This window comes from Capricornis sumatraensis, chromosome 18, assembly GCF_032405125.1.
Source record: "Capricornis sumatraensis isolate serow.1 chromosome 18, serow.2, whole genome shotgun sequence".
In the NCBI taxonomy this organism is placed as follows: domain Eukaryota; kingdom Metazoa; phylum Chordata; class Mammalia; order Artiodactyla; family Bovidae; genus Capricornis; species Capricornis sumatraensis.
The window spans coordinates 54,817,034-54,836,704 of NC_091086.1; the positions used below are offsets into that span (position 1 = coordinate 54,817,034).

The following is a 19,671-nucleotide window of genomic DNA, read 5'->3' on the forward strand; positions in this document are numbered from 1 at the left end:
GTGTGATTATGTTATACCTCATTTTAATGGGCATGTCTCACCTTGTCATATGGGTCTTAGGAAGCATCACTATAAACAAAACTGGTGGAGGTGATGGAATTCCAGCTGAGCTACTTCAAGTCCTAAAAGATGATGCTGTTAAAGTGCTGCACTCAATAGGCTAGCAAGTTTGGAAAACTCAGCAGAGGCCATAGGACTGGAAAAGGTCAGTTTTCATTACAGTCCCAAAGAAAGAAAGTGCCAAAGGATGTCCAGGGTACCACACAATTGCACTCATCTCACATGCTAGCAAACTGATGCTCAAAATTCTCCAAGCCATGATCCAACAGACAATGAACTGGGAAATTCCAGATGTTCAAGCTGGATTTAGAAAAGGCAGAGGAATGAGAGAACAAATTGCAAACATCTGTTGAATCATAGATAAGGCAAGAGAATTCTAGAAAAAAAAGTCTGCTGCTGCTGCTGCTAACTCACTTCAGTCGTGTCTGACTCTGTGCGACCCCATGGAGGGCTACTTCTGCTTTATTGACTACGCCAAAGCATTTGACTATGTGGATCACAACAACCTGGAACATTCTTCAAGAAATGGGAATACCAGACCACCTCACCTGCCTCCTGAGAAATCTGTTTTCAGGCCAAAAAGCAACAGTTACAACCGGACATGGAACAGCGGACTGGGTCCAAATTGGGAAAAGAGCATTTCAAGGCTGTATATTATCACCCTGCTTATTTAATTTATATGCATAATACATCATGCAAAATGTCGGGCTGGATGAAGCACAAGCTGGAATCAAGATTGCCGGGAGAAATATCAATAGCCTCAGATTCACAGATGACACCACCCTTATGGCAGAAAGTGAAGAGGAACTAGAAAGCCTCTTAATGAAAGTAAGAGAAGAGTGAAAAAGTTGGCTTAAAACTCAACATTCAAAAAACGAAGATCATGGCATCTGGTCCCATAACTTCATGACAAATAGATGGGGAAAATAATGGAAACAGTCACAGACTTTAGTTTCTTGGGCTTCAAAATCACTGCAGATGGTGACTGCAGCCATGAAATTAAAAGATGCTTGCTCCTTGGAAGAAAAGCTATGACCAATCTAGGCAGCATATTAAAAAGCAGATATTATTTTGCCAACCAAGATCCATTTAGTCAAAGCTATGGTTTTTTCTGGTAGTCATGTATGGATGTGAGAGTTGGAACATAAAGAAATCTGAGTGCCAAAGAATCAATGCTTTTGAACTGTGGTGTTGGAGAAGACTCTTGAGAGTCCCCTGAACTGCAAGGAGATCAAACCAGTCAATCCTAAAGAAAATCAGCCCTGAATATTCATTGTAAGGACAGATGATGAATCTCTGATACTTTGTCCACCTGATGCGAAGAACCTACTCGTTGGAAAAGACCCTGATGCTGAGAAAGATTGAAAGCAGAAGGAGAAGTGGATGACAGAGGATGAGATGGTTAGATGGCATCACTGACTTGATGGACATGAGTTTGAGCAACCTCCGAGAATTGGTGATGGACAGGGATGGCATGCTTCAGTCCATGGGGTCGAAAAGAGTTTGACTGAACAGACTATTTTGATAAATTTTGCTAATAATTTATTATTTACCTGATATTTATTTTACATTTATTTTAGTCTATAGTAATGATTTTAGACAAAAAAGCAAATTGAAGACTTTTTTTTTTATTGGAATATAAGATGGGCCATAAAGCAGCAGCGACAACTCACAAAATCAATAATGCATTTGACCTAGCAACTGCTAATGAGCATACAGTGTAGTGGTGGTTCAAAAAGTTTTGAAAAGGAGATGAGAGCCTTGAAAATGAGGAGTGCAGTGGCTGGCCATCAGAAGTTGACAACGATTAATTGAGAGCATCACTTAAGCTGATTCTCTTACAATTACACTAGAAGTTGCCCAAGAACTCAACGTCAACCACTCTACAGTAATTTCATATTTGAAGCAAATTGGAAAGGTGAAAAAACTCAATAAGTGGGTGTCTCACGAGTTGACTGCAATTAAAAAAAGAAATCATCATTTTGTAGTGCCATCTCCTCTTATTCGACAACAACAATGAACCATTTCTTGATTGGATTGTGACCTATGACAAAAAGTGAATTTTATATGATTCACTTTTGATGATATATGATCCACCGGTGATGGCCAGGTCAGTGGCTGACCTGAGAAGAAGCTTCAAAACGCTTCCCAAAAGCAAACTTGCACCAAAAAGAGGTCATGGTCAGTGTTTGGTGGTCTGCTGCTGCTCTGATCCACTACAGCTTTGTGAATCCCAGCAAAACCATTACATCTGAGAAATATGCCCAGCAAATGATGAAATGCACCAAAAACTACAACGCCTGCAGCTGGCATTGGTGAACAGAAAGGACTCAATTCTTCTCCATGACAATGCATGACTGCACATTGTACAACCAATGCTCAAAAGCTGAATGAATTGGACTACAATGTTTTTCCTCATCTGCCATATTCACTTGGCCTCTTGCCAACCAACTACCACTTACTTCTTCAAGCATATCTACAACTTTGTGCAGGGAAAATTCTTCCAAAATGAACAGGAGGCAGAAAAGTCTTTCCAAGAGTTTGTTGAATCCCATAGCACAATTTATGCTACAGTAATAAACAAACTCATTTCTCATTGACAAAAATGTGTTAATTGTAATGATTCCTATTTTGATTAATACAGATGTTTTGAGCTTAATATAATGATTTAAGATTCATGATCTGAAGCTACAATTACTTTTGCTCCAACCTAAGACATTTATGTCTTTCTTGTTATAAATTTGCATGCTTCTCACTATTTTATTTAATGTCATTAATCTGATAATAATTCTTGTTTTTGATTACTTTTTTGATATAGTGTCATTTTCCATCGATGTGTTTTTGTTCTTTTTTCAAGTTCTTAATTAATGACATTCTGTAGACTATCTCTCTTTAGTTTCTTTGATTATGTAATTTTTTCCTGTTCAAAATTTGTTTTCTAAGGTTCATGAAATAAAGTTTTTATACGTTTATTTGCAAGACAATTTTTTAGTTCTCCTATAATAGTTATGAATAGTATCATGTGATTCTTCTTGGCTTCTTCATATGGGATGAGAATGACTCCATAGCCCTTCTATTTGTACAATTATAGGGAACTAGATTGTTCTCATTCTGCCTCTTGCTGTATTTCAGTCTTGTATTTTTTGTTTGGAGTTTCCACTTGAATGCTTGTTGTACACAATCTGCATCTATCAATGCATTCACTTATTTTATTGTCTATTCCAGGAAGAAAGAATGAGACAGTTGGAGGATTTATGCACTAAGCTGGGTGACTTTGGCCTTTCTTCACTTTTTCCAATTTTCTATCTAAATTTTTGCTAAATAACATCATCAGACTGACACTTTCTACCTCCATTTGGAAATATTTATTGCATGAGAAATTCCTCTTTGTTTTAGATTAATCTCTTGAATCAGAATATTTCATTAAGTTGAATTAGTTTAGCTTTAAGAGAATAATAGCCTTAGCTAATGATGGGGAAGTGGAACAAAAGTTGAATTTGGAGTTCCTGCAACTATGACATCGCATGTGTCATCAGTAGTGAAATATTGAGCTTTTCTGAGACCCTTTTGAGCATTTTGTTTCTGAGTCACAGGCATCTACATTTGTTATTGTTTTCCTTTTTTTCTTTTGGGAAAATAATGTAATGGAGATAATACATTTTAGAAAATTATTTTCCTGACATTCTCCTAATTTCCTCCCAGAGAGAAAAAGAAAGTGTGAATTTTTGGTAATTCTTTTGGCTTCTGGTGGACTGCCATTTATTAATCATGTAGAAAAAGTGCATTGTTTCTATTCTCTCAAAGGAAATATCAGCAAGGCGTTTTCCCCTGCCATTATTATTGTTTTATTTATTGTTATTCAATCACTTTTTTGAGTTATTATCTTCAAGAAAGATAATATTCTAATATTGAGGTGTTAGCCAATCACCTCAATGCAGATCTCTGTAATAGTCAAAGTCATTCGTCGTCTTGATTTTGCTTTTTAATTTAATTATTCAAATTCATTTGACTTTGTTTTTCTTATATATATATATATAAAATTTCTAATTATATAAGCACTGGGGCAATTGCATTTGTGATGCCTCCTTGATTATAATCTTAGTGATGGTGGTTTAGTTGCTAAGTCACGTCCGTCTCTTGCAACCCCATGGACTGTAGCTTGCCAGGCTCCCCTGTGCATAGGATTCTCCAGGCAAGAACACTGGAGTGGGCTCCCATAAACTTCTCCAATGATATGTTAGTGTTCTCCTTATATTTTATATTATCACTTAATCACTATATACTGGCTCACTGATATATATACATTATTATTATTATGTATATATTATTATTATTTATTATCTTCCTTGGTGGTTCAGATGGTAAAGCATCTGCCTACAATGGGGGAGACCTGGGTTCAGTCCCTGGGTTGGGAAGACCTCCTGGAGAAGGAAATGGCAACCCACTTCAGTATTCTTGCCTGGAAAATCCCATGGATGGAGAAACCTGGTAGGCTACAGTCCATGGGGTCGCAAAGAGTCGCACACGACTGAGCGACTTCACTTTCACTTATATATTATTAAGAATTCAGCTTTATTGGGATACAATTGATATATCATATTGTATAAATTTATATTGTGCATGTTTTGATAAATTTATATGTTACAAGATGATTACCCTCATAATTAGCTAATACCCCTTCCTGATACATGTAAATTTTAGCCTCTCCACCATTTTCAAGTATGTGTTTCACTAGTGTTAAGTAAATTTACATTGTTGGGCAAACTATTTCCAGAATTCTTGTCATCTATCAAAACCGAAACTCCTTACCCTTTAAACAGCAATTCCCGTACCCCTCTCCTCACAGCCCTGGCAACAACCATTATGCTTATTGTCTTATAATTAATTTTTAAAGTATATATTATTGCTAAATAGTTTGCAAACTTAACACTGTTTAATTTTTCTCCCCAGCAAAAAAAAAAAAAAAAGAGGTGCCTTAGGGTAAGATTTTAACTAGTGTTTTCATTACCATGCTACTCATGCTAGAAACATATGTCTCAATATATAATTTTGGAATCAATGGCACCTTCTGAAAATGAAATTTATCTCAATTTTATGTTTGCTGATGAAAAATAAATGTTTGAAGAGCATTCAACCAAAATGTTCTCAAAAGCTCTTGAGTTATGATTTCATTAAGTGCATATATACTTCAAAAAAACTATCAAATGCATGACATTCAGTTATCTTCATCACTCAGCGTGTCCAACTCTTTGTGATCCCATGAATGGTAACCTGCCAGGCTCCTCTGTCCATGGAGTTCTCCAGGCAAGAATACTGGAATGGGTTGCCATTCCCTTCTCCATGGGATCTTCCCAACCTAGGGATCTAATCTGGGTCTCCTGCATAGCAGGAAGATTCTTTACCTTCTGAGCCAAAATGTGACGTTCATTTAGGTACATGAAAATGCAAAAATTTAGTTATCAATGAGCTTCTGTATTTTATATAACATAAAATACATCATCTCTAAGAACATATGTATTCTACCAAAATGCTATTTTTTATTATATTGTCTGATTTATAAATCCTTTAATTTAGGAATCATTTTTAACATTTTGGGGGAATTACTTTGAAATTTTATCATTTGAAACTTATGTTTTATGAAAAGTAAGGAAAACATACCAAATGTTAAGAATATTCATTGCTCAGTAGTATTAAAATCAACTTTAGTTGTAATTAAAATTTTACAGTTATAGTTTTGTTTTAATCAGATATTAAATGCTAATCTTCTCATGTATTGTAATTTGCTGAAAATTTTAATACTGATCACTTGGGAATCTTATAAAAACTGTAATAATAAAATTGAAAATAATCATTCACAATTGGGAATGAGTATTAGATGAATAAATTGGCAATGAGACAGAGATGGGAATAAAGAGAAGTAGCTGTCCTTGAAGAATTGCCCTGAATCGATATCTCCCACATGGCATTAATAGTATGCAATAAGGCTTTCTTCTAAAAATACTCTGTTGGCGATAATTTCTTAAATCTCATTTGTACAACAGAGAAATCTGGATGAACATAAAATGAGAAGAAATGCCAGCTCTTTTTATAATCAGTTGGGAAAAGAACACAGGTTGAAACTTTTTCTAATAATTTCTAATGGCAATTATAGTTTCCTTAAAAAGTGTTTAACTATATCAGTATATTTTGATTAGAGAAAAGCAGGGGGAAGGAAACTAAAAGACAAATGATACAGGATTTTGCAGTTCTCAGTCTTGTTCATGTATTAGAATCACCTGTGTGTGTGTCTGTTTCCTCTCTGTTTCAGTGTTTTCAAATAAAGAAGAGTAAAATGACTTTGGTCTCAAGAATAATTTTATCATTTTTATAAATGTCATTTTTTCTTAATATACAAAAAATAGATGTAAAAGCTTATGTAAGCACACACAAAGGAGTATGGATATTTATCTCTTAAGAGTTTGTTGATCCTATTGGGAAAATGAGATCTTCCTTTTCAGGGAGGTAGTTTCTTATCTGATATTTTAGCTCAATCAATTGTAATTAAATTGAGACTAATTAAAATGGGAAATCAAAAACAAATGAATTGACAAGGTGAATCATTCCCTTAAGACTAAAAAGAAATTTAAAATTAAAAGTAATTTTCTCAGGCGAAGAGAAAATTATCATCATTATAGGTCAAATACCTAAGGCATTGTGAAGTAGTTTTATTGTAAGAAATAATGAACAGAGGGTCCCACATTATTAAGATTACAAAGGAAAATAGTTGGCCAAGAAATTAATTTTAGCTTTTTTTTTCCTATAATTATGACTATCATAATTATTTATTAAACAATAACTGTAGAGATGTGCCTAAGGTATCAGAAAGTGCAGCAAAATCAGAGTTGGTATTGTGTCATTGCAATTGTAAATCATAATTTTAGTTTACAGATTTTATGTGTCTGTATTAGTCATTTTAGGCAAATATGAAACATATATTTTTTGTTTGTTTGTTTTACACTGTCCTCAAAATTGAATATGTAAGGTTTTGAGCTTTGGTTCTCCAACATGTTGAAAATAGCGTGCGTATGTGTGTGTGCGCACGCGTGTGTGTGTTAGTCACTCAGTCATGTCTGACAGAGAATGCATGGACTATAGCCTGCCAGGCTCCTCTGTCTACAGAATTCTTCAGGCAAGAATACTGGAGTGGGTTGCCATTCCCTTCTCCAAGGGATCCTAAAATAGCATACGGATTTATAAATGAAAAATCAGTTGTAGATGGAGCGATAAAATTTTGTGGCTTTTGTAAGTTGTTGTTTTAGTATCTTACTTAACTATATAGTTTTAAAGAAGCTTTTATTATAAGCATATGTGTATTGGTAGTCTCTTCCATTATTTATCATACTATACCTAATGAATACTTGAGTTTCTGTTTTATTTGTTTAATGTCACACTGTTACTGAAGGAAGTAATTTCCCAAAAAATGACTGTGAAGAATTTAGATTCATATAATTCAGCACACAATCAGAACAGAAATGTGTTGACTAATTTTCTAGGCCAATAGCAATTATATTAACATTTCCTATTATATTTTAGGCATTACTTCTAGGTTATGTGTTGTTTTACACTTTATCCATCAAATTTTGTCACATAGGGTTAATTAAGATTTAATTTTCTAGCAAAATAATATTGGTGGGGCAGACACAGTATAACATATTCTAAGATCCTCATACCACAGGGATTTCCTTCCTTATACTAACTTACAAATAGTGTTTTTTCTTTATATTTGATTTGTAGAAATGCTCTTTTGGCCACAAAAATTGCTGAAGAGGAAATGTGAAGACTTTATATACCTCATCTTTACTTGCTGAGATTAACCAAGTGATACTGCTAAATTTAATATATAAAGTCATATTGTTCCTATTAATTAATGATTATTTAAAATGTTAGTGATATATATGACCCATCATATGAAACTGCAGAGAATAGCATTTCATACCAAACTTTGTGAAATATTGATTATCTGAGATTTTATCTTTTGTTTCCACAATTAACATATTTATTTTCCTACCTAAATTATATATAATTAGTAAGGTGATAAAATATAGCCTATATTAACAATTAATTTGTCCTAAGCATTTTACCTTACATATCTGTCACAAGAGCTCAGAAGTAGTAGTGCTATTATTGACATTTTGAAACTAAGGAAACTAAAACTTATTGAAATTGCACTATTAAAGGGCATATATTAATAAGAGACTGACTTAGGATTTAAACCTAGAGATGTTTGATTCCATAAACTACAATTATAATCAACTCAATATAGCAGATATTTCCAGGTGTTATGATTCCTAGAATTGAAGCCTTTCAAATTATTCTGGGTCAAACCATGAACTAAGATCTACCATTTTATTTTAATAAAAACCTTTGATTTTTTTTCCAGACTTATTGAAGCATAAAACATTGTACAAGTTTAAATTGTACAGTGTAATGATTTGACACACATATCTATTGTGAAATATTTATCCCAATAAGTTTAATTAATTTGTCCTTTACCTCATATAGTCACCATTTTGTTTTTGTTATGATAAAATCAATTAAAGCTCTTTTCTCACAGTGACTTTCAAGTATACAATAGTGTCATTAAATACAATCACCACATTTTACCTTAGATCCTTCAGACTTACTCATAACTGAAAGTTTGTAACCTTTAACTTGGTGTTTTAAGTTTTGTAATAACTTTGTGATTTAATTTTGTTATTTTTCATCAACAATAGTTGAATTTTGCCACTTCTGAAATAAAAATCCTTAACAGAATATATGTGAATATGTGTGAGACAGAAACAGAGAAAGAGAATGCATGTGTTTATGTGTGATTTTTTGTGCCCAACATCCATGCTCCTCTTTTGGTAAACCTACAGTTTTTGGGAAATCACCCCTTCTTACTCTTATATATGTGATCCAAGTGAAACTGAAGCTCTGTTCATTCTTGCTGCATTAGTGAATACATGGCCCACTATTAATCAATCAGTTTATTCCATAATCTAGCAATAGTGCTGGTTTTGGCGATAAGGGCTGGGAACTGTAGCTAATATAGTGACACTCATTTTCACGATATTTGATAGTATTAGTGTGAAAGTAATCTCTTTTTTATTTCTTTTGTGATTGTAAGTTTTGTGGATATTTTAAGCTTGATTTGCAATACCATATAGATAGGGTCTAAGAGGGAATTAAAGTAAGATGCTGAGATATTGAACCTCTGGCTCCAGATATCACTGAAGAGAGCTTAATGTCATCTTAATATTTTCATATGTCGGTAATTTCCATTGTTTGCCTAGTGCATAATCTAGTTTGTCAGGCACAGTTTTATTCTATTGCTGATGTGTAATCTACTCTAGTTAGCTTAATCACACAGGAATTCCTTACACATTATTAGGTTTTAGAATTTACAGAATGAAAAAGGAAAAATCTTTGAATCTGCCAGGCAGGAAAAATGATTATACTTTATCACTGGCCATGCTGTAACCTCACTGATGGTGGGAACTGTTCATTGGAAACCCCACTACATAACCATATGCTTCTACTACTCTACTTGTAAAAAGATGGCCTCTTCCCAGAAGAATGTTATCTCACATTGCTCAATTCTGTCTTCACATCTACATGGAGCATCTACATGGAAGAACACATCCTGTGTGTCTCTCAGCTTTGAGAAAATATTGGAAATGTTTCCCTTTCCTTTCTTTCTAGGCTCTGTGGCACAATGAAACACTATAGAAAATACTGGAGCAGGTTCTGAGTCAAGCAATATACAGTATTGGCAAAATGGATCCTAAAGCCGAAAGTGAAGTTTTGAATCATTCATCTCATAGTCTGACATCCTCACCTCTCCAGCTTACCTTATCAGCTCAATGTGACCCTCTGAGAATGACTGTATTTCAAGTCCAGTTAGTGCTGAAGATCTTAGCATTTAGAATGTTGTTATCCAATTTTCATAACTTATGAAATATTAGAGATCAAAAAGGCTTTTTAATAATTCATTTGGAACTTCAGTTCATATAAGAAGAAATCAGCTAAAACACAATCCATCATCTTGCCTTAGAACATAGATTACTGGTGACATCAAATTGTTTAAAAGAACTCTGAGGGAAACCATTCTCGATTCCTTCAATACCCTTCTACTGGTGTGCCAGAATAAAGGCATAACAATCCACATTATCAGAGTGCAGTCTGCATTTATCAATCCCACATGAATTCCCAGAGGAATAGTTTTGTGTCTGTAATGAATATTATAATAGCATCACAATTGCAGATTATAAACTATATGAGTTGTAAAACATATGACCTATTTATATTCTTACATGAAAATTATAAAATCAAAAATTCTCATCATGATGTAAAATATAAACACTCATAACAAATTGCCAGGCTTTGCCATGGTTAGAGGACAAACTGCTTTACCATGTAGTTCTGGTTCATGACAACCAATGAAGACATATTTGTCCTTCTAGTCCTTAGATATTGATAATTTGGTTCACTACTCTCAGGGCACATTATATTTGATATATCTGTCTGTATCAATGGCCAGTAATCCTTCCTTCAATATGTTTAAACCATGCTAGAATTCTAAGTGTTACTAGATTCGTTCCTGCTTTTTAGAACCTTGTCCTTCATATTTTCTATCTGTAATGTCCTGTGTCCAGGAGTCCAATTCAACTCACATATGAGTCCTTTTTGTTATTGAGATCTTAGCTCAGATACCACCTCCACATCTAAACTTTCCTTAACCACCCAATCTGACTTGAATTCCTGACTCCAAGAAATAGTTCTGAAATTATATAATTAATGAATGTTTCACTAGGGTATTTTCTGCTCCATTACTGGAATACAAGGTAATTAAAGGTAGAACTTCATCTTCTTCAACCCTGTGTTAGTACCCAAATTGTACTAACATATTAATAGAATCATGGACAAATATTTATGGAATGGGTGATAGAATGATTTTACAAACTAAAATGAGAACTTCTTGGACAATTTTTTGAAACATTTAAATTCATCTATTTTGATAAAAAAATTTTTTTTAATTCACAATTATTATTTCTTTAATGTAGGTCAAGGGGACATACCTGGGAAGGAAAACTGAAGGTCAGCCCTAGATAGTCCAAAATTATCTAAGTAAGTTACGAACATTAAACAACAATGACTCAGGAAGGTTATGAACCTTGCATTTATACCCTCAATGATTATTCTCTTATTGAACAGAAATTTAAATTTTGAAATTAAGTTACTTAGCCCTCCAAGTATCTGCCATTAGGTTGTAATTAGAAGCAAAAGGTTGATTAATGCATATATCCACTTTCAGGATATTTTCCTCTGAGCTTATTTGCCTCCATTTATAGTACTTTAAAGAGATTAAATGTAATTTGATCCCGAGTCTATTATCCTACTCATTACATTTTTTTCAAGAATTTATGGAATACTGTCTAGTTTTGCCTTCATGCCATATATATCAACATAGTTTTATGTCTCATTATAAAATATAATTCTCCCCCAAATAAGCATTACCTCATTGGTTACAACTCTATCCTCTAAAATGTCACAAACACAACCAGTTCAAAATAATCCATGTCTAGTCTTTGAATTTTCATAGTGACTAATTATACATCTTAGTGCTTGTTTCCTATTTCTTATCATTTCTTTGTTGTAATTATCTACCCAGCAAGATTCAGCCATCATTATTGTAGTCAAGTTGTACTGACATTTTTTTCCCCCAAAAAAAGCATGGTTTTTGGATCCTCGAAACAAAAATATTATGTGAAATATGACTTTTTGTCATTTTTATTTACATAAAGCATTATTTAGTTACCTATTTCAGCTATAAGAGAAGATATATATTCTATTTAAAAAGGGAAAAAGTTTCTCTTGTCTTTTCAAGAAATAGAATAAATGTTTCTGAAAACTTTAACAGGTTGCGGGGGACGACCCGTGAAGGGTCGAATCCTGGGAGCTGCTCCGCAGGTATGCGGAGCCTTAGGCGTTGACCTAAGCTCCCTGTCCCGCCACCCTCAAGAATTTTTACAGCCCTTAAGGCTCCAGGCCGTCTTGCTCCAGGAGGTCTGGCTCTTGCAACATGTCTTAGAAGATAGATTACTTATGCATACATTGGTAGGGGTCTGGTGATAGTATTTTGAGATTAAAGAATAACCCTGTACATGTCTTAAGTCACGTACTTTACCCTATAAATACCGTGGCCTAATAAAGGAAGGCATCAGACATAGTGGGTCTGATCCTCTCAACCCCATCTTTTCTCTCTCTCTTATTTTTCCACGCGGGGACGCTCCGTTTCTCTCCCCTTGCAGGTGCGACTCTTGCTTGTGCTGGCCGCGGCAGGTGGCGCCCAACGTGGGGCCCGAGATCGACAGCTTCTCCTCGCCACTGCTCATATTAAGTCGAAAAGAGTGAGTATATAGGTATACTAGCGACTATCAAGGAAGGAGCAGTAAGGTATATCGTTGAGAGTATAAATATGGGACAGACGCATAGTCGTCAACTCTTTGTACATATGCTATCTGTAATGTTAAAACACCGGGGAATTACTATTTCTAAACCTAAATTAACCAATTTTCTTTCATTTATTGAAGAAGTTTGTCCTTGGTTCCCCAGAGAAGGCACGGTGAGCTTAGAGACGTGGAAAAAGGTAGGGGAACAAATTCGGGCTCATTATACTTTACATGGCCCTGAAAAGGTTCCTGTAGAAACTTTATCTTTTTGGACACTAATTCGGGATTGCTTGGATTTTGATAATGATGAATTAAAACGTTTAGGAAATTTATTAAAACAGGAAGAAAATCCTCTTCATGTTCCTGATTCGGAGCCCACGTATGCTGTTCCCAAGGGAATTAAAGGTGACCCTCCCTTTTGTAACTTGTCGCGTCCGCCAGATAATGATGATTCACTTTCCTCCACAGATGAGGCAGAATTAGATGAAGAGGCTGCTAAATACCATCAAGAAGATTGGGGTTTTTTGGCACAAGAAAAGGGGGCGTCAACATCTAAAGATGATTTGGTTGAATGTATAAAAAATCTCACTGTTGCTTTGCAGAACTTAGGAATTAAGTTTCCTAGTAACAGTTTAAAATCCCCTTCTGCTCCCCTTCTCCCTCCTGCCTATGCTCCTTCCGTAGTTGCTGGTCTCGATCCCCCTCCGGGGCCTCCTCCTCCTCCTCCTTCATCTGAGATGGTGTCTCCGCTACAAAAGGCATTGAGACAAGCACAACGACTTGGTGAGGTTGTCTCCGATTTTTCCCTTGCTTTTCCTGTCTTTGAAAATAATAACCAGCGTTTCTATGAAGCACTGCCTTTCAAGCAATTGAAAGAGTTAAAGGTCTCTTGTTCACAATACGGTCCTACCGCTCCATTCACTATTGCTATGATAGAAAATCTGGGTACTCAAAATCTACCCCCAAATGATTGGAAACAAATAGCTAGAGCTTGTCTTTCAGGGGGAGATTATTTATTATGGAAATCTGAATATTTTGAACAGTGTGCCCACATAGCTGATATTAATCGGCAGCAAGGTATACAAACCTCCTATGAAATGTTGATTGGTGAAGGCGCTTTCCAGGCTACTAATACTCAACTTAATTTTTTGCCTGGTGCATATCCACAAATATCAAACGCAGCCAGACAGGCATAAAAAAAAAAAAAAAAAAAAAACTCCCTAGCTCCAGTACTAAGACAGAAGATCTTTCAAAAGTCCGACAGGGACCTGATGAGCCTTATCAGGACTTCGTGGCACGACTCTTAGATACTATAGGTAAGATAATGTCAGATGAAAAGGCTGGGATAGTATTAGCAAAACAATTGGCTTTTGAAAACGCTAACTCTGCCTGTCAAGCTGCTTTAAGACCTTATAGAAAGAAGGCAGATCTGTCTGATTATATTCGCATTTGTGCTGACATTGGACCTTCCTACATGCAAGGCATTGCCATGGCAGCGGCTTTACAAGGAAAAGGCATTAAAGAGGTACTTTTTCAGCAACAAGCCAAGAACAGAAAAGGATATCAAAAGTCAGGTAATTCAGGTTGTTTTGTTTGCGGCCAACTTGGTCATCGGGCCGTAATGTGCCCCCAAAAACAACAGCAACAAACTCCTGCTAATCCTCCTACTCCATGTCCACGATGTAAAAAAGGAAAGCATTGGGCTCGAGATTGTCGTTCTAAGACGGATGTTCAAGGTAATCCCTTACCTCCGCTTTCGGGAAACTGGGTGAGGGGCCAGCCCCTGGCCCCGAAACAATGTTATGGGGCAACACTGCAGGTTCCCAAAGAACCATTGCAGACCTCTATCGAGCCACAAGAGGCAGCGCGGGATTGGACCTCTGTGCCACCTCCTACACAGTATTAACTCCGGAGATGGGGGTTCAAACCCTTGCTACAGGGGTGTTTGGGCCTTTACCTCCAGGAACTGCTGGACTGCTTTTGGGGCGTAGCAGTGCGTCTTTAAAAGGGATACTTATTCATCCTGGTATAATTGACTCTGATTATACCGGAGAGATAAAAATATTAGCCTCCGCTCCTCATAAAATTATTGTAATTAATGCAGGACAACGTATAGCTCAACTCCTTTTAGTTCCATTAGTTATACAAGGAAGAACAATTAACCGAGATCGTCAGGACAAAGGTTTCGGGTCCTCTGACGCCTATTGGGTGCAAAATGTTACCGAGGCACGACCAGAATTTGAACTGCACATCAATGGTAAGCTTTTCTGCGGAGTGCTTGATACCGGGGCTGATATTAGTGTTATTTCTGATAAACACTGGCCCACTACATGGCCTAAACAAATAGCCATTTCTACTCTTCAAGGTATTGGCCAAACTACTAATCCAGAACAAAGTTCGTCCCTTCTTACTTGGGAGGATAAAGACGGCCATTCAGGCCAATTTAAACCCTATATTCTGCCCCATCTTCCAGTTAATCTGTGGGGGCGTGATATATTAAGTAAAATGGGTGTATATTTATATAGTCCTTCACCCACTGTAACAGATTTAATGTTAGATCAGGGTTTACTCCCTAACCAAGGTTTAGGCAAACAACATCAAGGCATCATTTTACCCCCTGATTTTAAATCTAATCAGAGTCAAAAAGGCTTAGGGTGTTTTCCCTAGGGACCTCTGATTCTCCTGTGACACATGCCGATCCTATTGATTGGAAATCTGAGGAACCGGTATGGGTTGATCAGTGGCCCCTAACACAAGAAAAACTTTCTGCCGCACAACAGCTGGTGCAGGAACAGCTGAGACTTGGGCATATTGAACCTTCTACCTCTGCATGGAATTCCCCAATTTTTGTTATTAAAAAGAAATCAGGAAAATGGAGATTACTACAAGACCTTCGTAAGGTAAATGAAACAATGATGCATATGGGAGCCCTACAACCTGGGCTACCCACTCCTTCCGCTATACCTGACAAATTTTTTATCATTATTATAGATTTAAAAGATTGCTTTTACACTATTCCTCTTGCACCCCAAGATTGTAAAAGATTTGCTTTTAGTTTGCCCTCTGTTAATTTTAGAGAGCCTATGCAATGCTATCAATGGAGAGTCCTTCCACAAGGAATGGCTAATAGCCCTACATTGTGTCAAAAGTTTGTTGCTGCAGCGTTAGCTCCTGTTCGTCAGCGTTTTCCTCAGTTATATTTAGTGCATTATATGGATGATATATTATTAGCTCATGCTGATGAACATCTATTGTATCAAGCCTTTTTTATTCTAAAACAACACTTGAGTCTTAATGGTCTTGTCATAGCTGATGAAAAAATTCAAACTCACTTCCCCTATAATTATTTGGGCTTCTCCCTATATCCTCGGGCTTATAGTACTCAATTAGTCAAGTTACAGACTGATCATTTAAAAACTCTAAACGATTTTCAAAAGCTCCTGGGAGATATTAATTGGATACGCCCTTATTTAAAATTACCCACTTACACCTTGCAACCATTATTTGACATCCTTAAAGGTGACTCTGACCCTGCGTCACCCCGAACACTTTCTTTAGAAGCACGATCAGCCTTACAATCAATAGAAGAAGCTATTAGACAACAACAGATTACTTATCTTGATTACCAACGATCATGGGGTCTGTATATACTTTCCACCCCACGAGCACCTACAGGGGTTCTTTATCAAGATAAGCCTTTGCGATGGATATATCTATCGGCTACTCCAACTAAACATTTGCTTCCTTACTATGAGCTTGTTGCAAAAGTTGTAGCAAAAGGACGTCATGAAGCCATCCAATATTTTGGTATGGAACCCCCTTTTGTTTGTATTCCTTATGCTTTGGAACAACAAGATTGGCTTTTTCAATTTTCAGATAATTGGTCTATAGCGTTCGCAAATTACCCGGGACGGATTACTCATCATTATCCTTCTGATAAATTGCTACAATTTGCTAGCCTTCATGCCTTTATTTTTCCAAAAATAGTTCGCCGACAACCCATTCCTGAAGCAACACTTATATTTACAGATGGATCTTCTAATGGTACTGCAGCTTTAATTATTAACCATCAAACCTATTATACGCATACCAGTTTCTCTTCTGCCCAGGTTGTAGAATTATTTGCAGTCCATCAAGCATTACTAACTGTACCCACTTCTTTCAATTTATTTACAGACAGTTCCTATGTGGTCGGTGCTTTACAGATGATTGAAACTGTTCCAATTATTGGCACAACCTCTCCTGACGTTCTTAACTTATTTACATTAATTCAACAGGCACTTCACCGTCGTCAATACCCGTGTTTTTTTGGACATATTCGTGCACATTCCACCCTTCCTGGTGCCCTGGTACAAGGCAATCACATTGCGGACGTTCTTACTAAACAGGTGTTTTTTCAATCAGCTATCGATGCGGCTCAAAAATCTCATAACTTACATCACCAAAATAGTCATTCTTTACGGTTGCAATTTAAGATTTCCCGTGAAGCTGCACGACAAATCGTAAAATCTTGCTCTACCTGTCCTCAATTCTTTGTTCTCCCTCAATATGGAATTAACCCTCGAGGTTTACGCCCTAATCACCTTTGGCAAACAGATGTCACTCACATTCCTCAATTCGGGCGTCTCAAATATGTTCATGTCTCTATCGACACTTTTTCCCATTTTCTTATGGCCTCCCTTCATACTGGAGAATCAACTCGTCATTGTATTCAACATTTGCTTTTTTGCTTTTCTATTTCAGGAACCCCACACACCCTTAAAACTGATAATGGACCCGGTTATACTAGCCGTTCTTTCCAACGTTTTTGTCTTTCTTTTCAAATTCATCATAAGACAGGAATTCCATATAATCCACAGGGACAAGGTATTGTGGAACGAGCCCATCAACGCCTTAAACATCAATTATTAAAACAAAAAAAGGGGAATGAACTGTATAGTCCCTCACCGCATAACGCCTTAAATCATGCTCTTTTTGTTCTAAACTTTTTAACTTTAGACGCAGAAGGCAATTCAGCAGCCCAACGTTTTTGGGGAGAACGGCCCTCCTGCAAAAAACCACTTGTACGATGGAAGGATCCACTTACCAATCTGTGGTATGGGCCAGACCCTGTATTAATATGGGGACGGGGACATGTTTGTGTTTTTCCACAGAATGCCGAAGCGCCGCGCTGGATCCCGGAGAGGCTGGTACGCGCGACGGAGGAACTCCCTAACATATCAAATGAACCGCATGACATTGGGCGAGCCCGCGAGTGAGCTGCCTACCCAAAGGCAGATTGAAGCGTTAATGCGACATGCTTGGAATGAGGCTCATGTACAACCTCCAGCAACACCTACCAATATCTTGCTCATGTTATTGTTGTTGTTACAGCGGATACAATACGGAGAGGCTACGGCTTTTTGGGCATACATCCCTGACCCGCCTATGATTCAATCATTAGGCTGGGATAAAGAAATAGTACCTGTCTATGTCAACGACACAAGTCTTTTAGGAGGAAAATCCGATACTCATATTTCCCCTCAGCAAGCTAATATTTCCTTTTTTGGTCTTACTATGCAATATCCTATGTGCTTTTCTTATCAATTACAGCATCCTCACTGTATACAGGTGTCAGCTGATATATCCTATCCTCGAGTGACTATTTCTGGCATCGATGAGAAAACCGGAAAAAGATCGCACCGTGACGGGGCGGGACCTCTCGACATTCCGTTTTGTGACAAACATCTAAACATCCGCATAGGAATAGACACTCCTTGGACTTTATGTCGAGCCCGGGTTGCGTCGGTGTATAACATCAACAATGCCAATACCACTTTTCTATGGGACTGGGCACCTGGAGGAAAGCCTAATTTTCCTGAATATCGAGGACAGCATCCACCCATTCTCTCTGTAAACACTGCTCAGATATTTCAAACAGAACTGTGGAAACTTTTTGCTGCTTTTGGTCATGGTAATAGTCTATATTTGCAACCCAATGTCAGTGGGAGTAAATATGGTAATGTAGGAGTTACAGGGTTTCTATATCCCCGAGCTTGTGTCCCTTACCCATTCATGCTGATACAAGGCCTTATGGAAATAACATTGTCATCAAATATTTATCATTTAAATTGTTCTAATTGCATACTTACCAATTGTATAAGAGGTGTTGCAAAAGGAGACTCATACTGTAGATTCCTTGTCATATAATGTTACTAAAGTAATGGGAACACAAGAAGATATAGATAAAAAAATAGAAGATTATCAGCTTTATATGATGTGGTTAGAGTTCTAGGAGAACAAGTTCAGAGCATTAGCTTTCGCATGAAAATTTAATGTCATGCTAATTATAAATGGATTTGTGTTACAAAAAAGGCTTATAATGCATCTGACTTTCCTTGGGATAAGGTGAAAAAACATCTACAAGGAATTTGGTTTAATACTAATGTTTCTCTAGATTTATTGCAATTACATAATGAAATTCTTGATATTGAAAATTCTCCTAAAGCTACTTTAAATATTGCTGATGCTGTTAACAATTTTGTGCAAAATTTATTTTCTAATTTCCCTAGCTTGCATTCACTATGGCGAAGCATAATTGCTGTGGGCGCGGTTTTGACTGTTGTGCTTATCGTGATTTGTTTGGCTCCTTGTTTTATTCGTAGTATTGTTAAAGAAGTTTTACATGTCAAAATTTTGATACATAAAAACATGTTGCAACAGCGACACCTTATGGAGCTTTTAAAAAATAAAGAGAGGGGAGATGCGGGGGACGACCCGTGAAGGGTCGAATCCTGGGAGCTGCTCCGCAGGTATGCGGAGCCTTAGGCGTTGACCTAAGCTCCCTGTCCCGCCACCCTCAAGAATTTTTACAGCCCTTAAGGCTCCAGGCCGTCTTGCTCCAGGAGGTCTGGCTCTTGCAACATGTCTTAGAAGATAGATTACTTATGCATACATTGGTAGGGGTCTGGTGATAGTATTTTGAGATTAAAGAATAACCCTGTACATGTCTTAAGTCACGTACTTTACCCTATAAATACCGTGGCCTAATAAAGGAAGGCATCAGACATAGTGGGTCTGATCCTCTCAACCCCATCTTTTCTCTCTCTCTTATTTTTCCACGCGGGGACGCTCCGTTTCTCTCCCCTTGCAGGTGCGA

At 36.8% G+C, this 19,671-nt stretch overlaps 1 pseudogene; it reads left to right on the top strand.

Moving 5' to 3' along the window:
* The first annotated feature begins 17,822 nt into the window (after positions 1–17,822).
* Positions 17,823–19,295, top strand: LOC138094454 (uncharacterized; annotated as a pseudogene).
* Positions 19,296–19,671: the final 376 nt, after the last annotated feature.